The sequence below is a fragment of the Papaver somniferum genome, chromosome 3 (genome assembly GCF_003573695.1).
Source record: "Papaver somniferum cultivar HN1 chromosome 3, ASM357369v1, whole genome shotgun sequence".
NCBI classification, from domain to species: domain Eukaryota; kingdom Viridiplantae; phylum Streptophyta; class Magnoliopsida; order Ranunculales; family Papaveraceae; genus Papaver; species Papaver somniferum.
The window spans coordinates 165,926,713-165,938,982 of NC_039360.1; the positions used below are offsets into that span (position 1 = coordinate 165,926,713).

Sequence of the window (12,270 nt, forward strand, 5' to 3'; positions counted from 1 at the left end):
ATCCAATCTGATATATTTGACACCTCGAACCTCGATTGGACAAGAACTTCGGGTTTGTATATGGTAATCTTGCAACCTGAGTTAAAGGATAGGTCGCAGTTTCATCCAATCCGATATATTTGACACCTCGAACCTCGCCCGTACAAGAACATCAGAATTGTATATGGTAATATTGCAACCTGAGTTAAGTGATAGGTTGCAGTTTCATCCAATCTGATTTATTTGACACCTCGAACCTCGCTCGGACGAGAATATCGGGTCTGTATATGTTAATCTTGCAACCTGAGTTAAGTGATAGGTTGTAGTTTCACCCAATCTGATTTATTTGACACCTCGAACCTCGCCCGTATAAGAACATCAGAATTGTATATGGTAATTTTGCAACCTGAGTTAAGTGATATGCTGCAGTTTCATCCAATCTGATATATTTCACACCTCGAACCTCGATCGGACAAGAACATCGGGTCTGTATATGGTAATCTTGCAACCTGAGTTAAGTGATAGGTTGCAGTTTCATCTAATCTGATATATTTGACACCTCGAACCTCGCCCGTACAAGAACATCAGAATTGTATATGGTAATCTTGCAACCTGAGTTAAGTGATAGGTTGCAGTTTCATCCAATCTGATTTATTTGACACCTCGAACCTCGCTCGGGCGAGAACATCGGGTCTGTATATGGTAATCTTGCAACCTGAGTTAAGTGATAGGTTGCAGTTTGATCCAATCTGATATATTTGACACCTCGAACCTCGCCCGGACGAGAACATCGGGTCTGTGTATGGTAATCTTACAAACTGAGTTAAGGGATAGGTTGCAGTTTCATCCAATCTGATATATTTGACACCTAGAACCTCTCCCGGACGAGAACATCGGGTTTGTATATGGTAATCTTGCAACCTGAGTTAAGGGATAGGTTGCAGTTTTATCCAATCTGATATATTTGACACCTAGAACCTCGCCCGGACGAGAACATCTGGTTTGTATATGGTAATCTTGTAACCTGAGTTAAGTGATAGGTTGCAGTTTGATCCTATCTGATATATTTGACACCTCGAACCTCGCTCGGACGAGAACACCGGGTCTGTATATGGTAATTTTGCAACCTGATTAAGTGATATGTTGCAGTTTCATCCAATCTGATATATTTGACACCTCGAACCTCGATCGGACGAGAACTTCGAGTCTGTATATGGTAATCTTGCAACCTGAGTTAAGTGATAGGTTGCAGTTTCATCTAATCTGATATATTTTACACCTCGAACCTCGCCCGCACAAGAACATCAGAATTGTATATGGTAATCTTGCAACCTGAGTTAAATGATAGGTTGCAGTTTCATCCAATCTGATTTATTTGACACCTCGAACCTCGCTCGGACGAGAACATCGGGTCTGTATATGGTAATCTTGCAACCTGAGTTAAGTGATAGGTTAAAGTTTGATCCAATCTGATATATTTGGCACCTCGAACCTCGCTCGGACGAGATCATCGGAATTGTATATGGTAATCTTGCAACCTGAGTTAAGTGATAGGTTGCAGATTCATCCAATATGATTTATTTGACACCTCGAACCTCGCTCGGACGAGAACATCGGGTCTGTATATGGTAATCTTGCAACCTGAGTTAAGTGATAGGTTGTACTTTCACCCAATCAGATTTATTTGACACCTCGAACCTCGCCCATACTAGAACATGAGAATTGTATATGATAATCTTCCAACCTGAGTTAAGTGATAGGTTGCAGTATCATCCAATCTGATTTATTTGACACCTCGAACCTTGCTCGGACGAGAACATCGGGTCTGTATATGGTTATCTTGCAACCTGAGTTAAGTGATAGGTTGTAGTTTCACCCAATCTAATTTATTTGACACCTCAAACCTCTCTCGGATGAGAACATCTTATCTGTATATGGTAATATTGCAACCTGAGTCAAGTGATAGGTTGCAGTTTCATCTAATCTGATATATTTGATACCTCGAACCTCGCTCGGACGAGAACATCGGGTCTGTATATGGTAATCTTGCAACCTGAGTTTATTGATAAGTTGCAGTTTCATCCAATCTGATATATTTGACACCTAGAACCTCGCCCGGAAGAGAACATCGAATCTGTATATGGTAATCTTACAACCTGAGTTAAGGGATAGGTTGCAGTTTCATCAAATCTGATATATTTGACACCTAGAACCTCGCTCGGACGAATACATCGGGTTTGTATATGGTAATCTTGCAACCTGAGTTAAGTGATAGGTTGCAGTTTGATCCAATCTGATATATTTGACACCTCGAACCCCGCTCGGACAAGAACACCGGGTCTGTATATGGTAATTTTGCAACCTGAGTTAAGTGATATGTTGCAGTTTCATCCAATCTGATATATTTGACACCTCGAACCTCGATCGGACGAGAACTTCGGGTCTGTATATGGTAATCTTGCAACCTGAGTTAAGTGATAGGTTGCAGTTTCATCTAATCTGATATATTTGACACCTCGAACCTCGCCCGCACAAGAACATCAGAATTGTATATGGTAATCTTGCAACCTGAGTTAAGTGATAGGTTGCAGTTTCATCCAATCTGATTTATTTGACACCTCGAACCTCGCTCGGACGAGAACATCGGGTCTGTATATGGTAATCTTGCAACCTGAGTTAAGTTATAGGTTGCAGTTTGATCCAATCTGATATATTTGACACCTAGAACCTCGCTCGGACGAGATCATCAGAATTGTATATGGTAATCTTGCAACCTGAGTTAAGTGATAGGTTGCAGTTTCATCCAATATGATTTATTTGACACCTCGAACCTCGCTCGGACGAGAACATCGGGTCTGTATATGGTAATCTCGCAACCTGAGTTAAGTGATAGGTTGTAGTTTCACCCAATCGGATTTATTTGACACCTCGAACCTCGCCCGTACAAGAACATGAGAATTGTACATGATAATCTTGCAACCTGAGTTAAGTGATAGGTTGCAGTATCATCCAATATGATTTATTTGACACCTCGAACCTTGCTCGGACGAGAACATCGAGTCTGTATATGGTAATCTTGCAACCTGAGTTAAGTGATAGGTTGTAGTTTCACCTTATATGATTTATTTCACACCTCAAACCCCTCTCGGATGAGAACATCGTATCTGTATATGGTAATATTGCAACCTGAGTCAAGTGATAGGTTGCAGTTTCATCTAATAAGATATATTTGATACCTCGAACCTCGCTCGGACGAGAACATCGGGTCTGTATATGGTAATCTTGCAACCTGAGTTAATTGATAAGTTGCAGTTTCATCCAATCTGATATATTTGACACCTAGAACCTCGCCCAGAAGAGAACATCAGGTCTGTATATGGTAATCTTACAACATGAGTTAAGGGATAGGTTGCAGTTTCATCAAATCTGATATATTTGACACCTAGAACCTCGCCGGACGAGAACATCGGGTTTATATATGGTAATCTTGCAACATGAGTTAAGTGATAGGTTGCACTTTCATCCAATCTGATATATTTGACACCTCGAACTCCGCCAGGACGAGAACATCAGAATTGTATATGGTAATCTTGCAACTTGATTTAAGTGGTAGGTTTCAGTTTCATCCAATCTGATTTATTTGACACCTCGAACCTCGCTCGGACGAGAACATCGGATCTGTATATGGTAATCTTGAAACCTGAGTTAAGTGATAGGTTGTAGTTTCACCCAATCTGATTTATTTGACACCTCAAACCTCGCTCGGACGAGAACATCGGATCTGTATATGGTAATCTTGTAACCTGAGTTAAGTGATAGGTTGCAGTTTCATCCAATTTGATATATATGACACCTAGAACCTCGCCCGGACCAGAACATCGGGACGGTATATGGTAATCTTGCAACCTGAATTAAGGGATAGGTTGCAGTTTCATCCAATCTGATATATTTGACACCTCGAACCTCGCACGGACGAGAACATCGGGTCTGTATATTGTAATCTTACAACCTGAGTTAAGGGATAGGTTGCAGTTTCATCCAATCTGATATATTTGACACCTTGAACCTCGCCCGGACGAGAACATCGGGTTTGTATATGGTAATCTTGCAACCTTAGTTAAGTGATAGGTTGCAGTTTGATCCAAGCTGATATATTTGACACCTCGAACCTCGCCCGGACGAAAACATCGGAATTGTATATGGTAATCTTGCAACCTGAGCTAAGTGATAGGTTTCAGTTTCATCCAATCTGATATAATTGACACCTCGAACCTCGCTCGGACGAGAACTTCAGGTCTGTATATGGTAATCTTGTAACCTGAGTTAAGTGATAGGTTGCAGTTTCATCCAATCTGATATATTTGACACCTCGAACCTCGCTCGGACGAGAACATCGGGTCTGTATATGGTAATCTTGCAACCTGATTGAAGTGATAGGTTGAAGTTTCATCCAATCTGATATATTTGACACCTAGAACCTCGCCCCGACGAGAACATCGGGTCTGTATATGGTAATCTTGCAACCTGAGTTAATTGATAAGTTGCAGTTTCATCCAATATGATATATTTAACACCTCGAACCTCGCTCGGACGAGAACATCGGGTCTGTATATGGTAATCTTGCAACCTGAGTTAAGTGATAGGTTGCATTTTCATCTAATCTGATATATTTGACACCTCGAACTTCTCCTGTACGAGAAAATTGGGTCTGTATATGGTAATCTTGCAACCTGAGTTAAGTGATAGGTTGTAGTTTCATCCAATCTGATATATATGACACCTAGAACCTCACCAGGACCAGAACATCAGGTATGTATATGGTAATCTTGCAACCTGAGTTAATTGATAGGTTGCTGTTTCATCCAATCTGATATATTTGACACCTCGAACCTCGCCCCGACGAGAACATCGGGTCTGTATATGGTAATCTTGCAACCTGAGTTAAGTGATAGGTTGCAGTTTCATCCAATCTGATATATTTGACACCTCGAACCTTGCCCAAATGAGAACATCAGGTCTGAATATGGTAATCTTACAACCTGAGTTAAGGGATAGGTTGCAGTTTTATCCAATCTGATATATTTGACACCTAGAACCTCGCCCGGACGAGAACATCGGGTTTGTATATGGTAATCTTGCAACCTGAGTTAAGTGATAGGTTGCAGTTTGATCCTATCTGATATATTTGACACCTCGAACCTCGCTCGGACGAGAACATCGGGTCTGTATATGGTAATTTTGTAACCTGAGTTATGTGATATGTTGCAGTTTCATCCAATCTGTTATATTTGATACCTCGAACCTCGATCGGACGAGAACTTCGGGTCTGTATATGGTAATCTTGTAACCTGAGTTAAGTGATAGGTTGCAGTTTCATCCAATCTGATATATTTGACACCTCGAACCTCGCTCGGAAGAGAAAATCGGGTTTGTATATGGTAATCTTGCAACCTGAGTTAAGTGATAGGTTGCAGTTTCATCCAATCTGATATATTTGACACCTCGAACCTCACCCCGACAAGAACATCGGGTCTGTATATGGTAATCTTGGAACCTGAGTTAATTGATAGGTTGCAGTTTCATCTAATCTGATATATTTGACACCTCGAACCTCGCCGGACGAGAAAATCGGGTCTGTATATGGTAATCTTGCAACCTGAGTTAAGTGATAGGTTGCAGTTTCATCCAATCTGATATATTTGACACCTTGAACCTCTCCCGGACGAGAACATCGGGTCTGTATATGGTAATCTTGCAACCTGAGTTAAGTGATAGGTTGTAGTTTCATCCAATTTGATATATATGACACCTAGAACCTCGCCCGGACCAGAACATCGGGCCTGTATATGGTAATTGTGCAACCTGAATTAAGGGGTAGGTTGCAGTTTCATCCAATCTGATATATTTGACACCTTGAACCTCGCCCGGGCGAGAACATCAGTTTTGTATATGATAATATTGCAACCTGAGTTAAGTGGTAGGTTGCAGTTTCATCTAATATGATATATTTGACACCTCGAACCTCGCTCGGACGAGAACATCGGGTTTGTTTATGGTAATCTTGCAACCTGAGTAAAGTGATAGGTTGCAGTTTCATCCAATCTTATTTATTTGACACCTCGAACCTCGCTCGGACGAGAACATCAGGTCTGTATATGGTAATCTTGTAACCTGAGTTAAGTGATAGGTTGCAGTTTCATCCAATCTGATATATTTGACACCTCGAACCTCGCTCGGACGAGAACATCGGGTCTGTATATGGTAATCTTGCAACCTGAGTATGCTTCGTTTTGTTTCCAATTATGTGTTTGACCATAAATCTGACCATCTTGACCACAAATTTGACCAACTTGACCACAAATTTGACCAACTTTATCTCGAACGGGACGCCTTGGACCTAGATATTTTGAGATAGAAAAGAAAACCTCTCCTCAATTATTGTACTCCTCTCTTGTATGAAACTTTTGGCTCTCAAATTTTGTTTCCCTCTCACTTTCCCAATCTAATAACTCTTTTTGATATTCATTCCCTCACAGATTTGAAAACTATCTGTTTTCCCTCTCAAATTTCATTTCCCTCCTCTGACTCAATAATTTAAACTCTCCTCCTGTTTTATTAAAAGGGTTAGACGAAGAACTCTGACCTTTTTCCCATCTTCATTCAACTCTAAAGAGGGAGACGAAGAACTCTGATACCTCTTTACTCGCATCTTTCACTATATCTCATTCAATATCAAGGTGTTTTCTTTGTGCCTTTTAGCTACGAATGGATTTATCAGAATTGTTTATTTTTCTCCTTTAGGATTCCAATTTGTTTAACAGATTCACTGGTATGTTTTAAATTTGTATTTTTCCCTTTAAAATTAGGGTTTTCCTGGTTGTAATGTCAATAGATTTTAACAAGATATTTTCGATTTTTGTTGTTGTAGTTGTTTACTGTTTAACATCTATGAAAAAGAGGGGGTTTAACAACACCACCCAATATTTCTCTTAGCAATCTGTATGGACTAACTCCGAAATACTTTGCTAGAGAATCAACTAGATAGTCAGACTCAATCTAGATAAAAAGCATCTCAAGGAGTTATTATCTCAATCTCTCGATTTGATCTTTACTCAAGCAAATAGCAATCTGCGAGTCTTTATCAAAGAGAGATAACTTGGACGGTACCAAAGACCAATGTCCAAGGATCAATCAATATCAATCAACAACCAAAGGTTGGATTTCCAATTGATGATCACGAACGTACAACCTGTATTATTTCTATTATATAAAATATAATGCGAAAAAGAAATAACACAGACACCAGAAGTTTTGTTAACGAGGAAACCGCAAATGCAGAAAAACCCCGGGACCTAGTCCAGATTGAATACACACTGTATTAAGCCGCTACAGACACTAGCCTACTCCAAGCTAACTTCGTACTGATCTATAGTTGAACCCCTACCAATATCCCACTGATACAAGGTACAGTTGTACTCCTACGCCTCTGATCCCAGCAGGACACTGCGTACTTGATTCCCTTTGCTGATCTCACCCAGAACAAAGAGTTGCTGCAACCCAAAATCACAGACTTGATAATAAACGAATCTGTCTCACACAGAAAAGTCTATCGAAAGGATAAATCTGTCTCCCACAGATAAACCCTAGGTTTTGTTCCGTCTTTAGATATAAAATCAAGGTAACAGGAACCAATTGATAATTCAGACTTATATTCCCGAAGAACAACCTAGATTAATCAATCACCTCTCTACAATCCTTTCTGACTACACACGCGGATTGTCGAGGAATCACAAACAGTGAGACGAAGATGTTTGTGACTTCTTTATCTTGCCTATCGGAGAACTCTCATGATCTCAAGCTAATCAATCGATTGTACTCGTACGATAGAAGATGCAAGATCAGATCACACAACTACGATAAAAGTAGTATCGGTCTGGCTTCACAATCCCAACGAAGTCTTTAAGTCGTTAACTCGAGTTTAGAGAAGAAACTCAAGAGTTAATGGAGATCGACTCTAGCGAGAGCATGTCATGTACCTAAGTACAATGACAGGATTGGAATGATAAATTGAGGATAAAACTCTCTTGATTCGTGAGAATCAAGCCTCTGAGTTCAAAGAACACAGCCTAAGAAGAACACAGTTCTAATTTGATTAATAATTTGCTTAATGTTTCAATTACAGACCTTCTGCTAATATAGCAACCCTCTTCTAACCTAATATCTAACAGCTAGCAACGCTCCAGGTGGTCACATCATAGCGGCCGGTTACACTGAGAATTAACTACTAATTATATGAAGTACCAGTATTTCTAAGGACAGATGCAAATACGATATGGGGCACCCTCGGACACATGACATTCTACTCCCCTCAGAAACATCTTTGTCCTCAAGGATGATAGTAGGGTGAATTACTATGAAAGTTGGAGAGGCACGCATCAGAAATTCCATCAGAAGACCCGACCCTACAATGCCACTGAAAAGTGAAAACCCACGTGAGGCCCATAAACACCTTCACATAAAGCCCAGCCGTCCACTGCCCTCTTTTTAGACTCCCTGTGAATCTCCAAGTTGTAATTACTCCCTGAAAACGAACCAGTGGAGTGAACTCTTGAGTGCTCATTACCCCTTATCTTCATGACTTCGTCTACCAAGGAAAAATGTAGCACATAGTTGAATACTATGAGAAACTTGGAAGTCTCTACTTCAATGTGTACTGAACTTGTGTTCCTCTGACCATAAATCCAATTCTGACCCGGAACTCACAGACCACTTAACTGCAAGGTACAATGACTAAATCTGCACAACTCCCAGCTTGATATGTATATATAGCAGAAACCCTTGAACTGGGATACAGATCTTCAGTACACAGGTGAGATTAGTATCACCATTTGTTATCAAGTATATCCTCAATAAAACCCACACCAAGGATACCACGAACATTAGCACAGTAGGATCTTAAAACATCGCGAGTCCGAACTGAATGTTCTTTAACCCTTCAGAAGTCTCCAACTGGATACAATCCTTTTGGTGGTGGATACACCACAGAAAAAAGTTTATAGTAGCACCAGGACATAAGTCGCTCATAACACAAGGACAAAAATCAATCATGGCAGAATCATCATTGCGAAGAGTACCTGACACTAAGGAAATTGGATTTCCTTGAGCTCCTCTTCTGTGAAATTTTCGTAAGCTCCACTCTGAACTTGTACGGTGTTGTCTACCCTTGGTGGAAGATTCCTGAGCTCCGGCACAGTTGCAAAGACAGTCTTGACTTCAGATACAACGAGATAAGCGAAGTTCCCCACCGTTATTCTACCTCCCAAAAGTTCACTACGTATGTAACCCTTGACTGTAAGCCAACCATTAAACTACAAGTGCTCGAGAATCACAGAAACTCTCCTCATCACATGCGTGAATACCAGTACCTCATTGATATGAGAATCACCATTTGACAAAAACTTCCATATACCAGGGTAATATTCACTCGAATCCAAGTTGGATAAAGCTGGTATGTCCTTGCAGCAAGGAGTAAAATACCAGGTAGGGAAAAATGCTTGCAAAGAACTACAAAGGGACTGCATAACTTGCAATATAATTCTCTCGTGAGTCGCCAGTCTTCCACATACTTCAGATGGAGACCAAAGCACAAGCAAGTAGAAACCACTATTACTATTGTTCTCAGATTCAATAAACCATAGCACAATTAAAAACATGATCAAGGCTGCCAACACCAACTCCAGTTAGTACCCCCCTTCAAAAACAAACTCATACACAGATGTCCCACTGTAAGAATACAGAAGAGATCGATCAAACCCCTTACCACGATCAAATAAGTAATAATTGTAAACAAAGTAGAGAGAAAAACAATTACCACCCTTCGAAATCCACAGGTGAATACACCCATATAGTTCATAGTGAGCATAGTGCAGGTAGAAGGGACCAGTGCTTATGATAGAGTTCAGAAATACCTTGACACCTTCAACTTTAAGCTTTTGTAAGAAAACATTGCCAGCTGAGGTACAATATGAGCTCACAAGCCTGGAAAGAGAGAAGTAAACTCCCACAAACATCTTACAATGTCTCTCACTAACATTCAGTGCACTCCATAAGACCCTAAAGTACAATTTGTATTTCCATTTCAAAAAGGCCACCCACATCAGTATATAGGTAACTTGATTCTGAAAATACCCAACAGGACAAAAAGTATGCAGATAACTCCACTTTAAACGCCCAACTGTCGTTATAACTCCCTCTTGAATCAGAAACCTCCAAAATGTTTCAGAAGTAAGTAATGGAGATTTCTGAAAAGTATCAATTCTTGCATGATATAAACGAGTCCTAACATATGTGTGAACTGAGAATATAAGCACTGAAATTTGCGAAACTTTTTCAAAAGAATCTGGTGCACATTGCTGTCTTGTCGGTCAATGATAACCCTGGACTGGTGCACCTCATGATATAGGATAGATGAAGTATATGCTGGGTTAAATACTTCTTTAAGGAGTCGAATAAAACCAACAACCAAGGACTCAAACTGACAACCAAAAATTGCATCAGGCAAAACATACTTCAGCTGAAGCAACCCATATTTGAGTTGTAAGAAAAAATTTCTTCTCCCATCATACTCAGCACTTGAGAAAACCATTTAGGTTCCATGTTAAAGCTCACCACTCTAACCAATAAAAGAAACAAAAATTTATTTCCCTCTGAAAACGCAGCAAACAAATTCCATGCACCACCAATTTCAGCAACATGGAGAATTCTAAGACCCAAGGAATTCAGAATCTGAGAATCAAACGGATACACATGTCTTGGTAACAGCTCAAGAACCAAAATTCCATTGTACCTTTCTCTTAAAATCGACACAGGAAAAAAATCATAGGAGTAGGTGTAATAAAACCACATTCATAATCACCAACTGAGTTAGAAAACTCCTTAATACTATCTGATTCTTTGCCAGGATCAAAAAGTCTACCCATTTTGAGTTGTAAGAGAAAATCAACTCCAACACTACTCTCATACATTTTAACAAACAAATTCCTATCATCATAAACCTCGGCATCATTTATACATAAAAGATTAATCGATTGCATAGATGAACAATCTGGTTTATACCCAAAGTAAATAATCAATCGAAGAAAATTGCCATTAGAGTTTGAGGAGAGAACAACAGACTTACCCCGATCGAAAACAAGCGATAAGCATCAAGTTGGAAGTGAAAACAAGCCATTCCTAGAAATTTGTTGTAGAGAAAGAGTAACTTGGTCAAACAGTGAACATTTTCATAGGCCTCAGAAAAAATTTGGACGCCATTTCTCACAATTAGTTCAGTCAGGCCATTGTTTCTTAGCTGCTGTACTTCCCAAATTTGGAATTCACTTAACCTATTTCCTTCGAAAACATCAGATTTCGCCACTTTATCAAACGGAAAACTCTGATCAACAGACAAATCATTCTTTCCATCAAGGAAAATTGAAGGAATCAACCCTGAATTGAGAGAATACTCTTCTTCGTCGATAGCTGAAGGAATTGAGCTAACCACAGTTGAAACTTATTCAAATAAAAAAGTGGGAATCAATTATGAAAATTCATCAACAGCTGATGCAGCGACTTTCACTCTGCAAGGAGGCTGATGAGCTGAAGAAGTATACCTAATAAACATAATTGATGTCAACTTCTTCAATGTCTTGTTCATCAATTTTGACCACTTCCGAATGGATTTCTCTCGATCGGGAGATATACTCTTTTCCATCTAAAACCGATACCACCATCGACAAGTGTCTAAATCCTCCGTTGCTAGTCGTTCCAACTTCACTATGGGTACCAATTTCCCATTCATATATGCCCATTTTTCCTCCTGTAAATTCATCTCATCAATCATGATTTCTCAGGAAAAAACGGTTCTAGATACCAATTGTCATGTACCTAAGTACAATGACAGTATTGGAATGATAAATTGAGGATAAACCTCTCTTGATTCGTGAGAATCAAGCCTATCAGTTCAAAGAACACAACCTAAGAAGAACACAGTTCTCATTTGATTAATAATTTGCTTAATGTTTCAATTACATACCTTCTGCTAATATAGGAACCCTATTCTAACCTAATATCTAACAACTAGCAACGCTCCAGGTGGTCACATCATAGCCACCGGTTACACTGAGAATTAACTACTAATTATACGAAGTACCATTATTACTAAGGACAGACGCAAATACGATATGGGGCACCCTCGGACACATGACAGAGCACTAGTAGCACACAGACATGTGGGGATTAGGTTTGCTCAAT

The 12,270-nt window shown here is 39.7% G+C and overlaps 1 long non-coding RNA gene across 1 annotated transcript; it reads right to left on the reverse strand.

Moving 5' to 3' along the window:
- Positions 1–8,106: 8,106 nt before the first annotated feature.
- LOC113357944 lies at positions 8,107–12,016 on the reverse strand. Its single transcript, XR_003364008.1, has 2 exons — positions 9,851–12,016; positions 8,107–9,762 (listed from the first exon to the last, which is right to left on the reverse strand). It is a non-coding gene; the product is annotated as an uncharacterized LOC113357944 (long non-coding RNA).
- Between the last annotated feature and the right edge of the window lie 254 nt (positions 12,017–12,270).